This window comes from Rhinopithecus roxellana, chromosome 16 (assembly GCF_007565055.1).
Source record: "Rhinopithecus roxellana isolate Shanxi Qingling chromosome 16, ASM756505v1, whole genome shotgun sequence".
Classification (NCBI taxonomy): Eukaryota; Metazoa; Chordata; class Mammalia; order Primates; family Cercopithecidae; genus Rhinopithecus; species Rhinopithecus roxellana.
In genome coordinates, this window is record NC_044564.1 from 106273293 (window position 1) to 106299669 (window position 26377).

Consider the following 26377-nt stretch of genomic DNA (forward strand, 5'->3'; position numbering starts at 1 on the left):
TGGCCTGTGCCTGCAGTCCCAGGTACTCAGAAAACTGAGGCAGAAGAATCACTTGATCCCAGGAGTTCTAGACTGCAGTAAGCTATGATTGCACTGCTGCACTCCAGGCAGGGGAACAGAGTGAGATCCTGTCTCAATAAAAAAATTTATTTTTCCTTTATATCTAAATATTTATGCCATTATGACATAAATCCTCTCTAGCAATCAACCTATGGCACTATCCACTATAGATTAATTTTGCCTATTCTAGAATTTCACAAATACGAAATTATAGACACAGACATGCACATGAACACACACACACGTAGTCTGGAAACAAGTCTTTTGCTAGATGTATGCATTGCAAATGTTTTCTTTCAACCTGTAGCATGCCTCCTAATTTCCTTAAATGTCTTTTTCAATAAGCAGAGGTTTTTACATTTTCTCATCTAATTTGTCAACTTATATTAAGTACTCCCAGTGAATATATTTTTATAAATACATATGCTAATTTATTAGAGCCATATCCCATATTTTAATGAATATTAAAAATAATTTTAACTCTAGTTAAGATTCCACTAGGTCATAACACCCACCTAGATTTGATTGCTAAGAACCTCATAATCCTATCAATTATAAAAATCCATCCACTAGCTATTTAATCAACACTTTATTATTTAATATTTAGGTGATATATAATAAAAATATTTATAATTTTTTTGAATTCCTTAATTTTATTCTGTAAGATTCTAGAAGTAAAATTACATCATCAAAATATATAAAGATTTCAAAAATTTGTGATAATTGTTTCAAAATTCCCATCTTTCAAAGCTTGTGATAAAATGGATTTATTCTCAGTTATGTCTTTCTGAAAACAATACACACAATCAAAAAATAATTTAAAAACTAAATCAAAGATTTTTTGGTATTTTCAAACACCACAAACATGTCAGGTAGATTGAAATAAATCATAAGGTATTAGTATGCTCAACTATGTTGATATAGTTATAATACAGTCATTGTGTGTTAGTCTGTTCTGAAATTGCTCTAAAGAAATAACAAGACTGGTAATTTATTTTGAGAAAGAGTTTTAATTGGCTCATGGTTCTACAGACTGTCCAGGAAGCATAGCAGTTTCTACTACTAAGGAGGCCTCAGGAAGCTTGCAATTATGTGTTGGAAAGCAAAGAGGGAGTGAGGCATCTCACACTGGGGGAGCAGGAGTGAGGGGAGGGGAGGGGTGCTACCCTTTTAAATAATAACCACGTTTCAGGAGAACTCACTCACTCACAGGAGGACAGTACCAAGAGGGATGGTGCTAAACCATTCATGAAAAACTTGCTCATGACCCAGTCAGTCACTTCCCATCAAACCCCACCTTCAACACTGGGGATTACAATTCTACATTAGATTTGCATGGGGACACAGATCCAAATCATACCACATGATATATTTTAAGCCTGTAAAAGGTGGATCCTAAATGTTCAAATAAGTTCTTTTACATATGAGATATTAACAGTTAACATTTTATACAATATTCTTGAGACTATGTAAATATGGGTGTAAATTAAAATACGGTGGTTCATCCGTATTCATTGGAAATTGATTCCAGTACCTCCCTAATCTCACTATACCAAAATCTGTGGGTGCTCAGGTGTCTCATGTAAAATAACATAGTATTTACATATAGCCTATGCATATCCTCCTGTATATGTTGTCATCTCTAGATTACTTATAATGCCTAATAAAATGCCTACACATCACTTAATTCACAGGTATTCAATGTAGTTGTTCACATGAGGCAAATTAATGATTTGTCTTTGGTGGAATATTTTACAAAAATTTTTGATCTAGCGTTGGTTGAAACCATACATGTGAGACCAACAAATGACGAGGGCTGACTGCCTGTTGTAGTTTTAATATTGGCATTGAGCTTTATTTTTAATAAAATGGAAATAATGGCATAAAATAATATGGACACATTTTTATTGAAGTGTTCTTAACAAATTTTATGATTAATATGTAAAAAATGATTATAAACAATAAAATGGTAAGGCAATATTAATACAATTAGAGTTTCAAATTTAAAAATGACCTTAAACATTTAAATAACTGTACTATGAAATGATAAGCACCCTATTTTGGAGTCTAGCTAAAACTGTTTATAGGCCGGGAGTGGTAGCTCATGACTATAATCCCAACAATTTGGGAGGCTGAGATGCGAGGATTGCTTGAGGCCAGGACTTCAAGCCCAGTGTGGGCAACATAGTGAGACTCCTGTCTCTACAATAAAATAAAATTAAAAAATAAAATACAATAAAATAATAGCCAGATGTGGTGGCAAGTGCCCACAATCCCAGCTACGTGGGAGGCTGAGTTGGGAGACTATCTTGAGCCCAGGAGTTCAAGGCTGCAGTGAATTATGATCAGGCCACTGCACTACAGCCTTGATGACAGAGAGAGCCTGTCTCTGAAAAAAAAATCATAATCTGTTTATAAAATTTTAAAAGAAAATTGTATAATGGGTTATATTATCTTATCACTAGCCATATATTCTTAACTATATTGTAAACCATATTGACATTTCCTGATGCCTGAATTTATAAAATAAATTATATATAATTGATATTTTAAAATACATTTTAGTTATGCTTAGTATACATTTTAAAAACTTGATGCTACCATGAATGTATTTCAGCACAGCTATATATGTATTAAAATTTATTAAAGATAATAAGTATATGTTATATAAAATGAAAATGTAACAAAATAATTTCAAAAACATACAATTTTCACATCAGGATATTTTTACATGTAAATATTATCAGTAATTCTATTAATAAAATTGTCCTATTTATACATCATGTATTATAAAGATGCATCAGCATTACAGGAACACCACTTGGTAGCCAAATGAGGCTATTTTATTTGCATTTCATAATCATTAAATTGAGATTCTAATGAAATCATACATTGAGTTTTTAATACAGTACCTAAAAAGCTATTCCCAAGAAATCAATGACACCTATTAAAATACCAGCATCTTCAAAAGTCATTTACAATTTAGAAAACATTAAATATACTCAAAACATGGTCGTAAATAATGAGTTTTATTCATTCTTAAATTTATATCAATATTGACATTTGAATTTGTCTGAAAAATAAGTTATTCTTAAGTATTAATCATATGGTTCTGAAACTACAACAAAAGATTAGATTATGGTTTAGGTAATGAGTTTATAATAAAGAAGCAGAGCATATTATAAAGCTGTCTTGAGCTAAATTGAAATATGTAAGGTGAGTTGCTGGTATTCAAATGTCTATTTTTTCTAATATTGGTCGTAAATTAGCTTTAGAGCGGTGTTCATCCCATGTGCTTTCTAATATACATCAGTACTGTATACATTTGAATTTTGCAATAATACTTCTCTCACAATGTGACCAAAGCTCCTTAAAGGGTCACTTCTTCTGTTTTGGGCAAAAAAGCAAGAAATTTTCCACAATTTATGGAACCTCACTTAATAAACAAGTTGTCCAGTTAAAGGATTTCCAACAACCAGTGTGTACCAATTGAACATTTAAATATAATGCATAATATATTTTGTTAAAATTAGTTAAGTAAAAGCCCTGAAAAATAGTAATGTATGAAAGAAAAGAAGTTATCTTTTGGTAAGAACACAACATAATATTTAAACTCTTAAAAGTGTTACTTGTACAATACACTATTGTTAATTATAAGCACAGTGTTGTACAACAGACTTTAAATTTTTTTTTTTTAATATACTTTAAGTTCTAGGGTACATGTGCACAACATGCAGGTTTGTTACATGTGTATACATGTGCCATGTTGGTGTGCTGCACACATTAACTCATCATTTATATTAGGTATATCTCCTAATGCTATCCCTCCCCGCTCCCCTCACCCCACAACAGGTCCCGGTGTGTGATGTTCCCCTTCCTGTGTCCAAGTGATCTCATTGTTCAATTCCCACCTATGAGTGAGAAGATGTGGTGTTTGGTTTTCTGTTCTTGGAATAGTTTGCTGAGAATGACGGTTTCCGGCTGCATCCATGTCCTTAAAAAGGACATGAACTCATCCTTTTTATGGCTGCATAGTATTCCATGGTGTACATGTGTGGCACTATTCACAATAGCAAAGACTTGGAACCAACCCAAATGTCCATCAATGACAAGCTGGATTGTGCAACAGACTTCTAGAACGTACTCATTTTGCCTAACTGTGACTTTATGCCACTTCAACAGCACCTCCTTATTTCTCCCTCCCTTAGGTACCTGGCAATTACCATTCTATTCTCTGATTCCATGAGTATGACCATTTTAGATACTCCATACTAGCATAATTATGTAGTATTTGTACTTATGTGACTGGCTTATTTCACCTAACATACCTTGAAAGTTTATCTGTATTGTCAAGTATGGCAAAATTTCCTTCTTTTTTAGAGATAAATAATATTCCATGGTATTTATATCCCACATGTTGACTATGCACTCATCTGTTGGTAGATGTTTGTTTTCACGTCGGTTATTATGATCATGCTGTAATGAACATGAATACAAATGTATGACTGAGATTCTGATTTCAATTGTTTTGGATAAATATTCAGAAGTGATCCAACTCCTAAATGCTTATAGCAATAAAATCAAACAGTATAACTGAAAAAAATGGGCAAAGGACTTGAATAGACATTTCTCCAAAGAAGACATACAAAGTACCTACAGGTATATAAGAAGAACAGACATCATTCATAATCACAGAAATGAAAAGAAAATCATGATGAGATATTGCCTCATACCTGTTAGGATGGCTATTGTTAAGAACAAATAATAACAAAAATTGGTGAGGATATGGAGATGGAAATGTTTGTACACTCTTAATGGGAAAGTACAATGGGGCAGCCATTAAGGAGGAAACGGTATGGAGAGTTATCAAAAAATAAATATAGAACTTGCATATTTAAAAAAAATTAATACCCCATGTTCTAAAGGATTTATTTAAAAGTGAAAGTTTATTATTTGAAATCTTGGGTAGTTTGAAAATAAGATAGACTACTCATTTCACTTCAGCAAAAGTAGAAATAGGAGACTTGTATGTTTGAGTCACTCAAAATCGTGTGTCATGCAGGAAGAGTACATATGTTTTCCAGATCAATTTATAAAACAGCCATCTTACCTAGTAGCTATTGCCAAGTATTATAGAAGAAAGTAAATCTCCAAATCTTAAATCTTTCCTTTTAACACACCCAATTGAGTTTTTACTACACTGAATGCAAATCAGTAAAAAACATTTCTTATTTATTATGTAATTTAAAATTAATGGTTGGTTATGGTGGTTCATGCCTGTAATCCTACCACTTTGGGAGGGCAAGGTGGGTGGATCAGTTGAGGGTAGGAGTTTGAGACCAGCCTGGCCAACATGGTGAAGCCCTGTCTCTACTAAAAATACAAAAAAATAAAAATAAAAAATCGGGGTGTGGTGGCACATGCCTTTAATCCCAGCTACTTGGGAGACTGAGGCAGAAGAATCACTTGAACATGGGAGGCGGAGGTTGCAGTGAGTCTGAGATCGCGCCAGTGCACTCCAGCCGGGGTGGCAGAGCAAGAGTCTGTCTCAACAACAAAAAATAATATATTGTCTAATATTAATTGTGTTTTTTTTTCACTAAAAGATTAGAACTTTGACAAACAACTTTCTGTGACATAAAGGGTAAAGACTGCATCAAGTATTAACCAGAGGCATCACACAAATAAGATGACAATACAAGGGTTTAAGCTTAGAAATCCCAGGTAATCCTCTACATAAATGTTTCAGTTTTCTATTATGTGTACATCTTGGAACTTTCTCCAGATTATTCACAAATTTCTGACTCCTATCATTTGTCTCTTCTCATTGTGGCCAACTTAAAGCATTAGTCACTAGAAATAGAGTTTGGGACTTCTATTTTCAAAAAAAGAAGACTATAGTAATTTACTGTCTATTGAAGAAAAGGCAATCAAATTTTCACTGGGTGGATAAGAGTATTTTTAGAGACCTACCCAATTACAGCAGAGATACTCCCAAAATGAATGTCACTAAGGAATGCTATGCATAACAATGAGCAATTTTCCCATTAGTTATTGCCAGCTCTTTCTAGATGGTTAGTAGCCACAGAGGTTCCAAATCAAGCTTGTCAAACCTGTGGCCCAGAATAGATTTGAATGCAACCCAGCACAAATTCATAAACTTTCTTAAAACATGAGGGTTTTTTTGCGTTTTTTTTTTTTTTTTTTTTTAGCTTATCTGCTATTGTTAGTGTTAGTGTATTTTATGTGTTACCCAAGACAGTTCTTCCATTGTGGCCCCAGGAGTCAAAAGATTGGACACTTCTGGTTTAAATTAAGCTAAAAAAGATATGCCAGCCAGGCATGGTGGCTCACACCTGCAATCCCAGCACTTTGGGAGGCTGAGGTGGAAGAATTACTTGAGCTCAGGGGTTCAAGACCAGCCTGGGCAACATAGAGAAACCTGTTCTCTACTAAAAATCAATAAAATTCCCTGGGCGTGGTGGCACATGCCTGTGGTCCTAGCTACTCAGGGAGGCTGAAGTGGGAGGATCAGCCCAAGAGTTCGAGGCTGTAGAGCTATGATCACGTCATGCTACTCTAGCCTGAGTGACAGAGTAAGACTGTCTCAAATAAATAAATACAAAAGATATGCCTCAACCAATTGAAATGAAAAAAAGCCTTTGCTAAAATAATATATATTCTTTCAAGATTTTGAATAGATTTATTCTCATATGCCCTATACCATTAAGAGAAAAATATTCATAAGATCAGTATTTTCCAGTAATATGAGATAATGTATGTTATAATAACAGAGGCAATTTAATAGACTAAATTCCCTTAGAGTGAAGGTTGAGCTCTACAGTACTGAAGTTATAACTCATTTGGGAATTTAAAATAATGTACTGTGTTTTAATATTGAAAATAACAGGTTATATGTGGGTAGCTGTGTTAGTGATAAAATGGTGCTTGTTTTATTATTACTAGGAAAATAGAATTAAGTTCTCTATGGCAAAATGTAAGCTGAAAATATATGGCAAATCAATAGAAATAAAAGTAAATTCAATACATAAAACTTCTGCAGATGCAAGTTCAACAATTAGAATTTCGAAGAACCCAAAGAGGCAGTTATTAGCATGCTTTTAAATTCAATAAATAAATGAAATTACAAATATGAATTTTTCCTGTAAGGATGATAATCTTGTCACTTTTTTGCTACATGTTTCTCAATGCATTATAAAAGATTTTTCATAAAATATAATTTCTAATGTTAAATTTTTATTTTTTAATATTTTGTTTTTTCTCTTCATGGACATCAAAGATTCTTTGTATATTTCTTTCACATTAATGAAACATTTTTTCAGATACATAAATCATAAAATAATACAAAATTAATGTTTTAACATGTTACATATTAGCATTCAATATGCTTAAAAAGCTCTTTTATAATTGTTCTGTGAAATGAATAATTTGAGGTTTACCTTTCAATTGAAATGGAAATGAAATATCACTCTGATTTTTTTTCTAAATCATTAATGCAATGCAAAAATGTTTTTGCTTTATTAATATTTTTTCAGAGTAGACTAAGCAGTTTATCATTACTTTGGGAACAGACATATTTCTAATTTTATTGGTTTTAATAAATTTATGGTTTAAATATGGAAAATTACATAGTTTAAATATAATTTCAAAATGTATTTGTTATCTATACTTTCCTTTTGTTAAATATATGTTTTGGACATTAACTCATTTATTACCAACTTTTTGATGAATAAATGTATAAAATCCTAAAATTAAAGTTATGCTTTCAACTTTAAAAGTTATGGAAATCTTTTACTTAGAATATGGTTTTAATCTTTGATTCAAAAAATACATATAGCTTTCACTAAGTTACAGTATATAAAATAATCAAAATAAAATTTGAATTATTATATCATGCAGAAATCCCTTATGTTTACACAAAAGAGAATTCAATTTTATCTTGATATATATCACATATAATTTGTAAAGCTAATTATTAAATTGGTCCCTAGGAAATAAGCAGTTGAAGTTGTAATCTACTGGGGTACCTTCTCATTTTGCTATTTGTCGTCTTAAGAGCAAGAGCAGAGTATAGCCTAAGGTCAAAAATTTAGTGTCATAAAAGCTTTTGGGGCCTAAAACTAATTGAGTCTGTTTACTTATCTCTGTAAGAGAAATAAAATAAATAAATTTGAGGTTGTATTAAATGAGATAACACAAGAAAAGAAGATAAAACCCAAAAATAGAAATGTGGACTTTATCACTGCCATTATGATTGAAATAAATTTCAATTTGAAGCCATCACTACAGCCCTAAAGTAGAATGTTTGCTAGAGCAGTACAAAATGGATAATATGATTTTTTTTGGTAGAGTTGTGTATTTTAAAATAAACTTTGCAATCTTCAAGACTACATGATAGTTTTTTTTTTTTTTTTTTTTTTTTTGAAAAAGCAATATTTATTGCTCCCAGCCCCAAATTCTCTTTCTTCCTATTTGTGGATGGGCCAAATTATTTCTGTTGGCTTTTTTCTTGTCTGTTTTTTTTTTTTAAATCGGTTTACTTTTATTTAATAAATGACAGAGGAAATTGTATGTATTTCCCATGTTCAACAAGATCTTTTGAAACATATGTACATTGTGAAATGACTAATTCTTGCTAACATAAGCATTACCTCATATAATTATCATTTTTGTGGTGAAAGCACTTCACATACATCCATTCTCTAACGATTTTTCAAGAATACAATATGTTTTTAATTCTAGTCACCATGATTTTATCTTTTTGTTTCTTCCCCTGCTGTAACCTCTCCCTGAGATGCTTCTTCAAATGTCTCCTGAACATGTCACAGTTTCTTTTGTCTTATAAGCTTCAGTGCAAGATGTCCTGTGCATCCTGTTTGACTCTTAGTCTGGAACAACTTACTACACTAAGCTCCTAAAGTAATACATATACAACCTCTAAAAGCTCCTATTGTACCCTGTCACCAATATTGGATCATATATGTCTCTCTAGTGTACTGATGGTTCCTCAGAGCAAGAGCTATTCTTGCTTGTTTTTGAATGTAGGTATTAAGCCTGTAAACATGCTGAAAAATTGTATACAAGTATAATGCTTTATCACTCATATTCATAAGCATTTCTAGCACTGACTGTGCCAGGCCCTGTTTTAGGTACTGAGGATGTAGTAATCCATAAAGACACTGCCTTCAAGGAGATTTGCATTCTAACAATGGAAGGCAGATAATAAGCATATAAACACATATAATAAATACATTCGAATTGAAGACATTTTCGAATAATATAAAAATGAAATAAAATAAGACATTCATACTCATTTAGACACATTGTTCAAGAAAAGTCTTTCTGCAGAGGTGATATTTAAACTGGACTCTGAAAAGGGTGTATTTGGCAATGAGAATGAGTCAATCATTCAATAAATCTGTGGAAACAGAGTGTGAGGTAGAAACAACAGCCAATACAGGAGCTCTGAGGATTAAAATTTTATACTTCTTAGGCTTAGAAGAATTTGGAGACCTGTGAAAGTTGTCTGTTATCCAAATTCACTTGGGTTAGTCACTCCTTTAAAGGAAGTCTTTATAATTACACTTCTGTAACAGAGGAGTTCAGTGATTAAGTGAAGTCTTCCTGAGGATACCTTATATATCCATTGTCACTCTCAAAAGCTAAATAATAAAGTTAAACACAGTAAATAGAGATAGAAAGTTATAATACAAAAAAATGGTGTCCATAATCTAAAGTACAGTTCTAAGAACAGTAAAAACAAGCGGTAATACATTTTGAGCAGTTGTTCATTTAAAAATTGGAAACAAGTGATAAAAAATCCTCAATGTATTATAATCTACCCGAATTAACACAACAAGCTGTGAAGAAGATAATGAAGAAAAGGCACTTGTGAATTAATCAGAGATATGCTATACAAATTAAGTAAAAATTTTAGAGTAAGACAGAGAATTAAAAGTCTCAGGTCCTGGCCTCAATGATGACATACAGGTTCTGAATGTCACTATATTTGAATTTGAAAGATGGAGGGTAGCATACGTATTAGAAATCTGCTTCTATTACAGAAGTTATTTGCCTAGATGTCTTTTAATTATCAGTTTAGGTCTCTGCTTGTATATAAAGTTTTATCTTATTCTTTCAAGGTCATGAAATAATTATTATGACTTTCACCACTCTTCATTTTCCTCGTAAGTCCAGGGGATACAAACTTATGAACATTTGAAGTTTTCCAAAATGTATCAAGGTGAGGATAAAGATCTAATGTCTAGAGGACTGTAATAGTGAATAAACAGTAAGCTATTTTATTCAAACCAAATCATTTATCCTTCAAATGTTTCACCATAATTATTAATTATTACATGAAGTAATCCTGGAAAGCCAAAGGTTTGGAGGAGGAAGAGCACCACTAATGTAACTTAGAATGGTAAGATTGATGACGGATAATTAATTAATAAAAGCTTTTGATTCCTCAAATCACGCAGTAGAAGAAGAAAAGGATGCTGTAGAAAATCTCTTCTACCTATTTTGTTGTTTCTGTTTCTGGCATCAACTCTTCTGACTTAATATATTTTAATTGGGTTTCATGGTTTTGTTATATACACTATCATTACATTTTCTCTATTTTTTCTGAATCAGAAAATAAATTTAAATGTTGTTGCTTAAATTACAACTTATTGAGTCGATAGATGGGTAGCAAATAAAATGAGGGCATTTTTATCTCAGCCTCAAAAGTTAAGTCTAAAATTCACCTTGTCTACCCTGACTCTAGTACTCTATAAATGAGCTCTGCAGAACAAGAGCTGTTTGTAATCATCCCAGTATTCTAGTATGTAAATAAGTTAGACTTTAAGTAGATGTTGAAGCTATAATTAGTAAGCAAATGTTTGTTTTTTAGAAAAGTTAAAGTGATGGTATTGCTTATAGTTCTAAGAATCTGAAGTAGACAGATTTCAAAATACAAAATTTTTAAATTTAAGTTTATTGAGTCATAATTGTTCTTTTTGTGATTTTTTGTAATTTTACTATGACAAAACACCTTTTTAAAACAAAATAGCTGAAACGAAAACACATTGCATCTCTCTTATGTAGTAAATATGTTAGAAGTTCTATTGATGACCTTACTTTAAGTGGCATTTTTTGTCATATTTACAATCATGTGTTTGCATGCCAGGTCTATATATATATTTGTGGTGTGTGTGTGTGTGTGTGTGTGTGTATGTGTGTGTGTGTCAGATGTAAGTATAACTTTCTTTATCAAAAGCGCCATGTGTTTATTAACCATACCAACTTTTAGATTCACATTACATTATGTCCTTGAAACTATAGACATTATGAAAAAAAATAGAGAATTTTATTAATTGCCTATGAGAAGAACTTTTAACTTTCAGAGAGATGTTCACTAAAGAGAAATAAAAACAAAGTGATATATTGAAAAAATATGATGTAATTTAAGTTTCTACTTTCGAAATGATATTAGAATGCATTGAAAGACATATATTAATACATTACAGAACTTTAGAAAAAAATAGTTGTTTTTCTCTGAGTGCGTCTATCTTCTATTGTGATTAACAGCAGATTTCAGAATCCTTTGGCTGTGCCTAATACCCACTTCTACTCCATACCAGATCTGTTACTTAGAAAATTTGCTTAAATGTTCTGTGTCTTATATTCTCCCTCACATGAGAATACATAAAACAACCTAGTTGACGGAATATTTTATTTTATAACTGGAAATCCTTAACACAGTGTTTGGCATAACAAAAGTGTTATTATTTCCTTTGTAGACTAAATCTCAAGTATCTGTAACATGGCAATTGTGCGGTGTAAGGTAAATTTAAATTTATTCCTTTTAAGTCTTCTATTATTAAGTTCCGAATTCTGAACTTGGAACGAATGAAGCAATATTATATTGTACTATATCTGAAGAACACATTTTAAAATATACTGTATGTTTAATGGGTACTGCTGCTTAAAGGGAGTATTTGATGCATATGGTAGAGAAGTTATCACAAATAGTTTCTATAAATCATGTTATAAACTTAAGAAATGTGAACACATATACGTCTCTCTCCCATTCTCTGAAAATATTTGAAGAATCCTATACAGTAATTATTTAGCTCCACCTTGAGGAAAGGCAGGGGAGGAGTTTCAGTGGGTATATATGATACAACGAAGAGTAATATTATTTAAAAAATTGAATTTTCTGTTAAATAATATGTTTGAACTAGACAGAACTTCTGCCCGGGAGTATGGAAAAGCTGTTGTTCCTGCAATTTATGTTTTTATTTAAATCAATGTTGAAAATTAATCACACTGTTTACAGAATTTTATTTCCCATTAATGAGAGAAGAGTTTCTGCCCTAATGTCACGGGAATGGCTGAATGCATGATACCTAACACTGGAGAGATGTGATCAACAGCGGTTTATAAACAAGTCAAAGACATTTGCACAATAGAAGATAAATACAGGAAAATCAATTGCATTTCTATAAATTTTCAATGAAAAATCTGAAAATGTAATGAAAAAACAATTCCATTTACAATAGCAGCAAGATAAAATATGTGTAACTAAACTTACAAAAGAGTGAAAAACTTATCCTCTGAAAACTATTAGATCGGTGCAAATGTAACTGTGATTTTGCCACTACTTTTAATAGCAAAAGCCACAATTACTTTTGTAGCAAACTAATGCAAAACATAATTGAAATGATTTTAAAAAAATAAAACAGAAAATTATCCCATTTTTATGAATTGAAAGGCTAAATATTTCAATGATGTCAATATTCCTCTGAATTGATCTACAGATTCAATGCAATTCTTGTTAAATGCCAGTTGACTCTGTAAATATTAACAAGTTGATTCTGAAATTCTTATAGATTTCCAGAGGGTCCCAAATAGCCAAAACAATCTTGAAAAAGAAGAACAAGTAGGAAGACTCACATTCTTTGTTTTCAAAACATAGTACAACGCAAAAATAATCAAGACAGTACTGCACTGGCATGTGGTTAGACATACAGATGAAAGACATGGAATTACAGTTCAGAATTAACTGTGTGTTTAAGCCAGCTAACATTTGACAAGGTTGCTAAGACCATTTGCAGAGCAAATAATGCTGAGATAATGCGGGAGCCAGATTTCAATCCTTACCTCACACTATATACAAAAATTAACTCAAAATATAATAAAGAGCAAGATTTAAAAACTGCAACTACCATTGATCTTTGAATATCATGGGTTTGAACTGCATGGGTTCACTTATATGTAGATTTTCTTCTTCCTCTGTCACTCTTGAGACAGTAAGATCAACCCCATTTTTTTCCTCCTCCTTAGTCTACTTAGTGTTAAGACCATCCCTATTTTTTCCTCCTCTTCAGTCTACTCAATGTTAAGATGATAAGGATAGAGATCTCTATGATAATCTACTTTCTTTCACTTAATGGGTAGTAAAAATGTTTTCCTTGTGTTTTTCTTAGTAACATTATTCTTATCTTGCTTACTTCATTGTAAGAATACAGCATATAATACACATAACATACAAAATTTGTGTTAATTAACTACTTATGGGTTAGGCTTCTGGTCAAAAGTAAGCTATTAGTAGTTAAGTTTTGGGGAAGTCAAAAATTATACCTAAATTTTCAACTGCATCAGCGGTTGGTGACTTAACCATTGTGCTGTTCAAGGTCAAATATATACAATTTTTAGATGGAAATATTAGATATACATGTTTATGGCTGGATGCAGTGGCTCACACCTGTAATCCCAGCACTTTGGGAGGTTGAGGTGAGTGGATCATGAGGTTGGGAGTTTGGCCAACATGGTGAAACCCTGTCTCTACTGAATGTACAAAAAAATTACCAGGGCGTGGTGGCACATGCCTGTAATCCCAACTATTTGGAGCAAGACTCAGTCTTGGGGGGGGAAAAAAAAGATATATATGTTTACAACCTTGGACTTGATATTGGATTCTTAGATATGACACCAAAAGCATGAACAACAATATAAAAACATGATAAATTGGATTTCATCAAAATTAAAAACATCTGCTTCAAATAACACTATAAAGAGAGTGAGAAGATGACTCACAGAATGCACCAAACCCTTTTTGAATCATATCTGGTAATCAGCTAATATCATGCATATATAAAAATATTTACAACTCAACTATAAAAAGACAAATAATCAAATTAAAATACATGAAAGAGTTGAGTAGACATTTCTCCAAGGAACATATATGAATAGTTGGTAAGCATGTGAACAAGTGCTCAACATCATTTGTCATTAGGGAACGATAAAACACTTTACACTCACTAGAATATCTATAATCAAAAAACAGATCATTGTGGATGAGAATGTCAATACATGGAAATATTTATAATTTGGTGGAAATTTAAAATAGTTCAGCCACTTTGGAAAACAGTCTGGAAGTTGTTCAAATAAATATTGTTACTAATGGCCCTGCAATTCCACTATTCTCCAAAATATATGCTTAAGAGAAATAAAAACTTGTGCATAAGTGCTTAAAGCATTGACATTCATAATAGGTGAAAAACACTTAAATGTACATCAACTAATGATATATACAACACCTGTACGTAGAATATTATCCTACCATAGAAATGAATGAAATACTGATAAATGCTGTAACATGAATGAGCATTGAGAATGTTACACTAAGAGAAAAAAGCCAGTAAAAATACATATTAAATGTGTCTATTTGTATAAAATGTCCAGTATTGCCAAATTTATAGAAAAGAACATAGATTAATTGTTGCTAAGAGCTGGAGTGTTGAATAGGAGATAGGGTTTGATAGCTAAAGGATACACGGCTTCTTTTTGAGTAGATAAAAATGTTCTAAAATTTATTGTAAGAATTGCACATATCTGTTATCTGAAATGAAACACAATAGTCTTTTATGCGACTTTGTATTTCTGCGGTATCAGTTGTAACATCTACTCTTTCAATTATATTTTTATTCATTTTAATATTTTCATTTCTTAGTTTAGCTAAAGTTTTAATAATATCATTTATCTTTTGAAAAAAAACTCATTGACCTTTTGTGTTTTTTTTAGTACCAATTTTGTTTGTTTCTTTTTTGTCCTTTAGTATTGCTGACTTTGATCTTAGATTGTTCTCTTTCTAGTTATTTGAGGTGTAAAGTTAAGGGTTTCTTTTCAGACCTTTTTTTCTTAATATTGGGGTTAATTGCTAGAAATTTTCCTCTTAAAATTGCTTTTGATACATCTTATAAGTTTTATATGTTGGTTTCCATTTTCATTTGTCTCAGCATATTTTTAAATTTTTGTTTTATTTGTCTTTTAACTAATTGGCTGTCCAGGAATGTGTTATTTAATTTCCACATATTTGTTAATCATCTAATTTTCTTTCTGTTATTGATTGCTAATTTTATACCATTGGTGTCAGAAGAGGTACTTAACATTTGAACCTTCATTAGTTTGTGAAGATTTGTTCAGTGACCTAATATATGATCTATCCTGTAGAATGTTCTGTGTGTGCTTGAAAAGAATATGTATCCTGCTGCTATTGGATGTGTTGTTCTACACATCTGCTAAGTCCACGTGCTCTATAATATTTTTCAATCCATTGGTCCTTTATTGATTTTTTGTCTGGAGGAACTATTTAGTGTGGAATGCAGGGCATTGAAGTACCCTAATACTATGGTATTGCTCTCTACTTTTCTTTTCAGTTCTTTTAATCAATTGATATCATACACCAAAACAGAATGAAGAAACAAAAGCTTATTATCTCAATAGATGTAGAAAGAGCATTTGACAAACTTTGACATCCTTTTGTTACAAGTAGTTAGACAGGCATGAGCCTGGCAAGAGAGGGCTCTACCCTCCCTGCACCAAGTATGTCAAATGAGGCAATTATCACATCGTCTCTCTAAAAATGATAATTTGGCAGCCTGCACCAGGAAAAAATATTCTAATGGCTCATAGCTGTTAACATTAAAGTGTTAATTGAATGCAGGTGCCAGAGAGAAGCAAAAAGGGCTTCCAGTGAAATATCAGGACAAGTGAGCATTAAAAGACAAGGTGGTGGAGTATGACCTCCTGGGGGCACACCACAGGAAAAGGGCAGAAAGACTTAAATGGGCATGCATACAACTTCCTAAACACACTGCACATGCTCGCTTCCCAAAGGTAAGGAGGGGACTGTGCATTCAGGAAACTCCCGCTTTTCCAAGGGAAGAATCATAAAAAAAGGGGTACAAAATGCCTGGAAGTAAGCTAGCCTATAAAGTCGTAGGATAAATGTTAAACACTACACTTGTCCTTCAAGTCACCCACTTGGGTCTCTCTTCCAAGCGTACTTTCCTTTCTTTCCTGTTCTAAAGCCTTTTAAAGTAAACTTTCACTCCTGCTCTGTAACTTGCCTCTGTCTCTTTTTCTGCCTTATGCCTCTCAGTCTAATTCTTTCTTCTGAGGAGTCCCAAAATTGAGTTTTCTGCAGACCTGTATGCATTTGCCACCAGTAACTTGAATACTTTTCACGTTAATACGTTCATGATAAAAACTCTTAAAAAATGTATAGTCCATCTATTCTTACACTGCTTGTAAAGACATACCTGAGATTGGGTAATTTATAAAGGAAGGACATTTAATTGACTCACAGTTCAGCATGGCTGGGGAGGCTTCAGAAAACTTACAATCAAGCTGGAAGGGGAAGCAAGCACATCCTTCTTCACATGGCGGCAGCAAGGAGAAGTGCCGAGTGAAATGGGAGGAAAGCCCTTACAAAACCTTCAGATCTAGTGAGAATTTACTATCACGAGAATAGCATGGAGGAAACCACCTCCATGATTCAATTACCTCTCACTGGTTGCTTGCCACCACATGTGAGGATAATGGGAACTATAATTCAAGTTGAAATTTGGGTGGGGACACAGCCAAACCATATCAACAGTTTAGATATAGAAGAATTGTAGCTTAACATAATAAAGGCCATCTATAACAAATGCACATTTGAATGGTGAAGTTATTAAAGGGTTTTCTCTAAGATCAGAAAAAAGACAAGGATGCCCACACTTATCACTTCAATTTAAGGTAGTACTGGAAGTCCTAGCCAGAGCACTTAAGCAATAAAAAGAAATAAAGGGCATCCAAATCAGAAAGGAAGAAGTAAAATTGTCTTTGTTGGCAGATGAAATGATTTTATTATAGAAAACCCTAAAGGCTCCTTCCAAAAGAATGTTAGAATTGATAAATTCAGTAAAGTCACAGGCCACAAAATCAACATCCAAAAATCAGTAGTGTTTTTATACGTAACAGTAAACTATTACTTCTAATTAAGAAAACAATTCTGTTTACAATAGCATAAAAATATTTAGGAATGGAGGGAGGTTGATTAAAGGGTACAAAATATTTCTTGTAGAGCATGACAGCTTAGGATGAATCAGTTCTGAAAATATATAGCCTAGCAATTATAGTTAATAATATTGTATAGTTAAAATTGCTTATAGATTAGATATTAAAATGTGTTTACCACAAAAATCCTAAATATATTACGTCATGGATAAGTTTATTCATTTAATTTAATTATTTACACATGTCTCAACACCATGTTGTATACAATAAATATACGTAAATTTCATTTGTCAATTGTACCTTTAAAGAGATTATTTTTAAAAATTATAAAAAAGGCTTTTAAAACATTACATATTTCTACCGTGCATTAATACTCTTAAAGCAAGGATTTAAGTCTATTTGAAATCCTCAAACCAAGATAGGGCACAGAAATGCTTATTTGAATAATCATGGCCTGATTTTTTTCCTATTTTTTCCTAATTTCATACAAATGTTAAACTGAGATCCCAAAAGCACAATAAATGTAATGTGTAAAGATATAAGAAAAACAAACAAGGACACAATAATCAAATTGCTCAAAGTAAGTGATAAAAAGTCTTTAAAGCAATCAGAGGAGGAGTGGAGTTACATTTAGTACAGAGGAGCAATATTTTGTGACAGCAGATACCTCATCAAAAAAAGACAGTGAAATTTTGGAAAGAAAATTAAAAAAAAAAAAATCTGTCCACTGAAAATTACATACCCAAGAGATTATCTTGCAAAACTGAAGATATAATTTAAAAAACCTTTGCAAGCATACAATATAAAAGCTGAAAGTTGTCATCAGCAGTGTAACTACAATAGAGAAAACATTAAAAGTCCTTCAAGCAGAGGGAAAATGATCTGATACAAATATAGTTGGAATAAAAACACCATAAATAGCAAGTATATATGGTTATATTTGTTATTATTCAACTCTCCTTAAAAGATTAGTGTTGAAAGGATAAAAATGTGATAATTTATTTGCAGCATACATAAATGTATAAAAATAATAGTACACAGGTCAGTAGGGGAGAACTGGAAATATATGATTATAAGATATGTGTAATAAATTGGTATACTATTACTAGAAATTAGACTAAAATTTAAAGATATATAAATATATTATAAAACAACAACTAAAATAATAAAACAATGGTCATAGCAGAAAAGCCAAAAGTAACTTAAAATTGACAAATACAAAATAAATTAACTCAAAGAAGGCAGAAAAACCAAAAGAAAAAAACATAGACAACAAATAGTATATTTATAAACCAACAATATCCTTGACAGATTGCTCATGGCAAGTAACTTGATTACAACTAATCACTCCTTTCTGTCTAGGATGTTTAACCTTGAAGAAGTCATAGATACATGTTGAGGATCAGTTAGAGATAAAAAGTGACAGATGAATCTAGCATTTAGTTATGTAGACAAATGCTCACTGAATTTGTCTCTAGGTAGTGAAAAAAGTGAAATAATAAAATTGACTAGGGATTGTATTAAGCATCTAGTTATGTAGACAAATTCTCACTGAATTTGTCTCTAGGTAGTGAAAAAAGTGTTGACTTGCAATTGTATCAGATATAGTAGTCATATCCAAATAGTTTCGATGTGCCTTACATCTTCCTTTCCCACTAGAACATGGTTACTTAGTTTTTAGATCTATTCATTTGATTTTGTGAGCTACTTAATACTCTTCTCACAATAGTGACATATTCATTGGTGAGATCAACAATGGTAACTTAAAATCAAGTGACACACAAATTTGAATGCCTACATAAACCAGGTCATTGGTTTTCTTAGTTGCAAAGAACAGAAACAAATTCTAATTACCTTAAGCAGTAAAATTTGATACAAGAATTTGCCTTCTGGTAGTAGAAACAAATAACATGAACAAAAGCAAACTAATGACTAAACTAATAATAAATAGTATGATTATTTAAGTTAGTAATAACCGTGAAGAAATGCATGAGTAATGGAAAAGAAAATGACTGGGACTGTTTCAGATGATAACTTACTTAGCTTGGGCGGGCAAGGGTATCAGTACTAAATGTTAAATTGAGGATGTTATTATTGACCAGAACTTTGAAGAAACAAAAGATACAGACATTTCCTCTTGGCTAGAGAATAATGTGTCAAAGACTTTATCTATTTAAAAAATAGTGGATATATAGTTGCAAATAAGCATTTCCTTGAATATAAAACGAAGTCATATTTTCATTTGTTTCTCTCAGTTTATAAAATAAATATTCTTAGGTCCAAATTTTGTACTAGATCAGTTGTAGTGTTATACCAGGCATATATTAAAATGTCCACACTCCTCTAGCCGCTCCAGCATTAGAAATTAACATTTTGTTATTTTAATTTTTGTCATTTTCATAAGATAAAATTTTTATTTTCACATATTCAAAGCTATTTGTATTTTTCATTGTAGAATCTCCTTTTTCTTATCTCTAACCCAGTGCCCTTTTAATGGTAAATTTTATTTTACTGATGAGTTTGTTTTATATGTACACATTAAAACTTACTACTATTTAAATCTCCCTTATATACCCCATTATATTTCACTTTTGCACCAGGGAGGGCTTCCCAGCAGTCTGAGGTTTGGGTCTGCCTTAACACAACCCTAATTCTATTTTAAGTTAGCCTGTGTTGCTTCTTGCTTTCTTGCCTGATTCCAAATTCTAACTCTAGGGTTACCTCCTGTGATTCTATTCCAAGAGATTGTTGTATTTTGGAGACATTAATCAAGTCAGCTATGGCCACTGGATAGAATCAGGTGATGCTATGTGTGAGCAGTAGCCTGTTTAGAGCCCCTTTCTGCTGGTTGCAGCTTTGTTCTAGCATTAAACTATGGAGATTTACTCAATATTGTGTCATCACATCTACTTTTCAATATCCACTTGGACATTGGCTATATTTATTACATTGCTAAGCTTATATATAAACTCTTCTCTGAGTCCCAGTCACAAAGTTGAGTTTATAGAAAACATTCTTGGGACTACGAGTTTAAATTTGAGCCTGCATGTTTCCTCTGAGTATGGTTAGTCATATTGTTTTTCAATATTTATTCCTTATTTATCCTATAAACAGAATTATTTTCTTTACCGGACTATCATTCAGTAGCATTCAGTAACATATCTGATGTATTGTTAGCCCACATGCTGGTGAAATAGTGTAGTACAGTATCTGAAAATTGATATATTTTATAAAGCCAAAGTTGCCATATAAAAATAATCTAATATTATTTACAAGACATCTATTGCATTACATTTTAGTTTCTATTGAGCTTAATTTTAAGAGGACCTTGCCATGATTGATACAAAATGTATTATTAGAAAATTGTATGTATTAATTCATGTACTTTTTTAACAAAAAGAAATTACAGCATTAAGAAAAAATAAGGAAAAGTAAGCCGTTATAATCTGGCAATATTTTAGCACCTATCCTTTAGATGTATAACCTAAAAAAACTGCTGTTGAAATCAACACATGTTCAGCTTTTCAAAAAAGATATGAGTAATCACAAAATTATTGATTGCCATATTTTTCTTCTCCATATTTTTTTCTTCTTCATCTATTGTTTCCAAAGCATGATGAGACAAAAGATAGTAGTATTCAGTGTAGACAAACAGTTTGTATATGGTTCAATTTTTCTCTGGATATATCTTTCTCAGATCTTAGCTTTTCTGTCTTCATAAGTGTTTTCCCTCAGCTTCTATTTTTTTTCTTGTATATGTGCCTTCTTCATATACTTTGCTTCAAGTAAAATCACTATAAATCTCTATCATTTCCTATCACAATATCAAATTATTTTAGTTCTTAACACTCCTTTTATGCTGTCACTTTTATTTACTTGCCTATTTATTTTTTTTCTTATTTGAAATAGCTCAGTAAAATCACAAAATATGTCACTTACGTTTACAGTAATATATAGTAACTCAGGATGTGCCAAAGTTTTTTCTCAAATACATGTATTGCAAGCATTTTCTGTCACCCTCTGACCTGTTATTTTACTGTGATAATGATGTGTTTAATGAATATAAATTCTTAGTTTTGATGAAGTTCAGTTAATCTTTTCCTTTATAGCTAGAGGTTTTTGTGATACCCTTTTAATACATTGTCCTTACCTCAAATTATGATAACATCACTTTAGATTTTCCTCTAGAAAATTAATAGCCTTATAGTATATGTCAAGTCTATAATCCATCTGAGATTAAGTTCTGTTTATGCTATGTCATAGAGGCCAATATTCATATTCATTATCTGTTTTCATAAAAATTCTGGCTAATAAGGCATCTTAAAATTTAGTGCTTAAAATCATGTAGCATTTATTTAGTTCATGAACCTAGGGGTCAAATGGATAGTCTATCTGGTTTTTGTTGATCTTACTCACATATGTGTAGTTGGCTGGATAACTATTTATCTAAAAAAGCTGCTTTCTGAGGCAACTGAAGTGATCCAAATCTACTCAATGCTCTTTTCTCCTGTGAGCATATAGCCTAAGAATAATTTCGTGCCAATATCTCAAATGCAGGAGTGGTTGCTGGCCTACACACATGTAATTTTTACGGCAACTTACATCACTTTTGCTTGCTTACCATTGGACAAATAAAGACATATAGTTAATTCAGAGTCAGAGTAGGAAAGCAGTATAAGTTACATGTAAAAGTTTACATGAATAGCAAAAGGAAGATACAGTAATTAGCAATTTGTATATGTACCTTATAAATTGGCTTCAAAATATGTATTTAAAGTAATAAAAAATCTAAAAACTGAGAAAATAACAAATTCATAGTAGTGTTTAGATATTTAACCATTTCTCATTAAATAATTGATATGACATAGACAAAAATAACAGTGAGTTTACAGAAGATTTAAATAAAACCAAAAATATCACCTCTCAAATATCTGTAGTAATGATTGTTTTAAGAATGTTCTATATGTTGAGACTAATTTTTATAAAATAAAATGTAGATCTGAAAATGTTATTAAATGCTTTTAAGTATATTTTTATGCACATCACTTTTTCAATATTTAAATATTTTATATGACAAACGATAGTTTCTTGCTTAATTGTTATGTTCCATTTCAGATTATTAATTATATATTTTTTTATTATTATTATTTTTTAATTTTTTTATCATACTTTAAGTTCTAGGGTACATGTGCATTACGTGCAGGTTTGTTACATATGTATACTTGTGCCATGTTGGTGTACTGCACCCATCAACTCGTCAGTACCCATCAATTCATCATTTATATCAGGTATAACTCCCAATGCAATCCCTCCCCCCTCCCCCCTCCCCATTATAGGCCCCGATGTGTGATGTTCCCCTTCCCGAGTCCAAGTGATGTCATTGTTCAGTTCCCACCTATGAGTGAGAACATGCGGTGTTCGGCTTTCTGTTCTTGGGATAGTTTGCTAAGAATGATGGTTTCCAGCTGCATCCATGTCCCTACAAAGGACACAAACTCATCCTTTTTTATGGCTGCATAGTATTCCATGGTGTATATGTGCCACATTTTCTTAATCCAGTCTGTCACAGATGGACATTTGGGTTGATTCCAAGTCTTTGCTATTGTGAATAGTGCCGCAATAAACATACATGTGCATGTGTCTTTATAGCAGCATGATTTATAATCCTTTGGGAATATACCCAGTAGTGGGATGGCTGGGTCATATGGTACATCTAGTTCTAGATCCTTGAGGAATCGCCATACTGTTTTCCATAATGGTTGAACTAGATTACAATCCCACCAACAGTGTAAAAGTGTTCCTATTTCTCCACATCCTCTCCAACACCTGTTGTTTCCTGACTTTTGAATGATTGCCATTCTAACTGGTGTGAGATGGTTTCTCATTGTGGTTTTGATTTGCATTTCTCTGATGGCCAGTGATGATGAGCATTTTTTCATGTGTCTGTTGGCTGTATGAATGCCTTCTTTTGAGAAATGTCTGTTCATATACTTTGCCCACTTTTTGATGGGGTAATTTTTTTCTTGTATATTTGTTTGAGTTGTTTGTAGATTCTGGATATTAGCCCTTTGTCAGATGAGTAGATTGCAAAAATTTTCTCCCATTCTGTAGGTTGCCTGTTCACTCTGATGGTAGAATCAATATCGTGAAAATGGCCATACTGCCCAAGGTTATTTATAGATTCAATGCCATCCCCATCAAGCTACCAATGAGTTTCTTCACAGAATTGGAAAAAACTGCTTTAAAGTTCATATGGAACCAAAAAAGAGCCTGCATTGCCAAGACAATCCTAAGTCAAAAGGACAAAGTTGGAGGCGTCACGCTACCTGACTTCAAACTATACTACAAGGCTACAGTAACCAAAACAGCATGGTACTGGTACCAAAACTGATTTATAGACCAATGGAACAGAACAGAGTCCTCAGAAATAATACCACACATCTACAGCCATCTGATCTTTGACAAACCTGAGAAAAACAAGAAATGGGGAAAGGATTCCCTATTTAATCAATGGTGCTGGGAAAATTGGCTAGCCATAAGTAGAAAGGTGAAACTGGATCCTTTCCTTACTCCTTGTACGAAGATTAATTCAAGATGGATTAGAGACTTAAATGTTCGACCTAATAACATAAAAACCCTAGAAGAAAACCTAGGTAATACCATTCAGGACATAGGCATGGGCAAGGACTTCATGTCTAAAACACCAAAAGCAACGGCAGCAAAAGCAAAAATTGATAAATGGGATCTAATTAAACTAAGGAGCTTCTGCACAGCAAAAGAAACTACCATCAGAGTGAACAGGCAACCTACAGAATGGGAGAAAATTTTATATGTTAATGTGGAATCTCATTAAATACATTTTCATTTCATGCTGAAGTATAATGATTTTCGAAGGGGGAACATTCTGTTGAAAACATTCAAACTATGTTTTAGCAAGCTAAGAATCTAGTTTGGTTCCATTATTTTTAGATTATTTTATTTTAGATTATGTTTACCAATTTTTATTTTAAATAATTTCAATACTCCAACTCCTAGAAGGAGTACATCAGTGTTTAAAAAGGTAAAGAAAATTAAAAGGCAAAATTAGAATATTGGAACAACAGTTTTTACATATTATTGTATGATATACATAATTGAATTACTATTTTAATGATAAAATAGATAATGATCTTGATACTGCACATGGAAGAAAGCCATTACTACAATCTTTCAAATTTAATATTATGCTTTCAATTTTGATTTTCCTTAAAAGAATTTACACAATGGAAAATTTGTGGATCTGGAATCAATTTATTTCATCAAAACATAATTTAAATAAAATAATTTTACAGTATTGTTAGAACTGACAATTGATGAAAGATTGAAAACAGAATTTGAAGATAATCACTTCCTTTATTTTGAATAAAAGGAAAAATGAATATTTTGCTGCAGCTGAAATTGCTTAAAATCTGTCATTTTTCATCTAACAATTAACTCATTGAGACTTGTTTCTCCATTACCAATGTATTTAAAAAACAAAAAAACAAAACAAAACAAAAACAGAAATGCCTGAGATATGGCCAGGAGTAGTGACTCACGACTGTAATCCCAGCACTTTGGGAGGCCAAGGAGAACAGATCTCTTGAGGTAAAGAGTTAGAGAACAGCCTAGCCAACATGGTGAAACCCTGTCCCTGCTAAAATTTAAAAAAGTAGCTGGGTATGGTGGTGCATGCCTGTAATTCAAGCTACTCAGGAGGCTGAGGCACAAGATTCCCTTGAACCTGGGATACCAAGGTTGCAGTGAGCCGAATTTGCGCCAGTGTGCTCCAGCCTGAGAGAAGGATTGAGAGTTTGTCTCAAAACAACAACAACAACAACAAACTTTAGATAAAATTATAATTTAATTAGACAGTTTAAGCAAGAAGCAATCATTTGACACTTAAAATATGTAAATGTAAAATAAGTGGTGTACATAAAAATATACTTAAAAGCATTTAATAACATTTTTCAAATCAGTATTTTGTAAAACATTAATCTTAACATATAGATAATTTAAAAGCAATATTTACTATATATATTTGAGAGGTGATATTTTTAGTTTTGTTTATGTCTTTTGTAAACTCAGTTATTTTTGTCTGTGTCATTTATCAGTTATTTAAAGAAAAATGTTAAAATCTCTGAATGCTATGAATTTATTTTCTCAATTTTTAAATTTTCATTATATGTGTTTTGAAACCAACTTATAAGGTACATGTACAAATTTGTAATTACTATATCTTCCTTTTGCTATGACTCTTTAATGTTTACAGAATTTCTCCTTTAATCTCTAGTAATACTTACTGGGTACTAGTTTACTTCGACCAACGTATTATAGCTAAATTAGTTTTATGCAGTTAGTGTTTGCCTAGTATGTCAAATTTTCAACATTTTTCTAGTCAATCTTTTTGAGTTTTTATTTTAAATCATTCTTTGTGTATACAAGATTTAATTAGATTTTTAAATAAATTCTGACAGCTTTTTTATTGTAGCTTTTTGTATTTATATTTATTCATTGATAGATATATTTCACTCTTTTTTTTTTTGCTCTTTGTTTTATATATGTACCATCTACATTGTGCTCTCTTTTCTCTAACACTGCTGTTCAAATGGTCAACAAACATACGGAAAAATGCTGAACATCACTAATCATCAAGAAAATGTAAATCAAAACCACAATGTAATACCACAATACTTGGCAAGAATGGCCATAATAAAAAAATCTGAAAACAAAAAAGATTTTGGCATGGATGTAGTGAACAGCGAACACTTTTACACGATTGGTGGGAATGTTAACTAGGACAACCACTATGGAAAACTGTGGAGATTCCTTAAAGAACTAAAAGTAGATCTACCATTTCATCCAGCAATCCCACTCCTAGGTATCTACCCAGAGGGGAAAAAAGGCATTATACGAACAAGACAGTTGCACACATGTTTATAGCAGTACA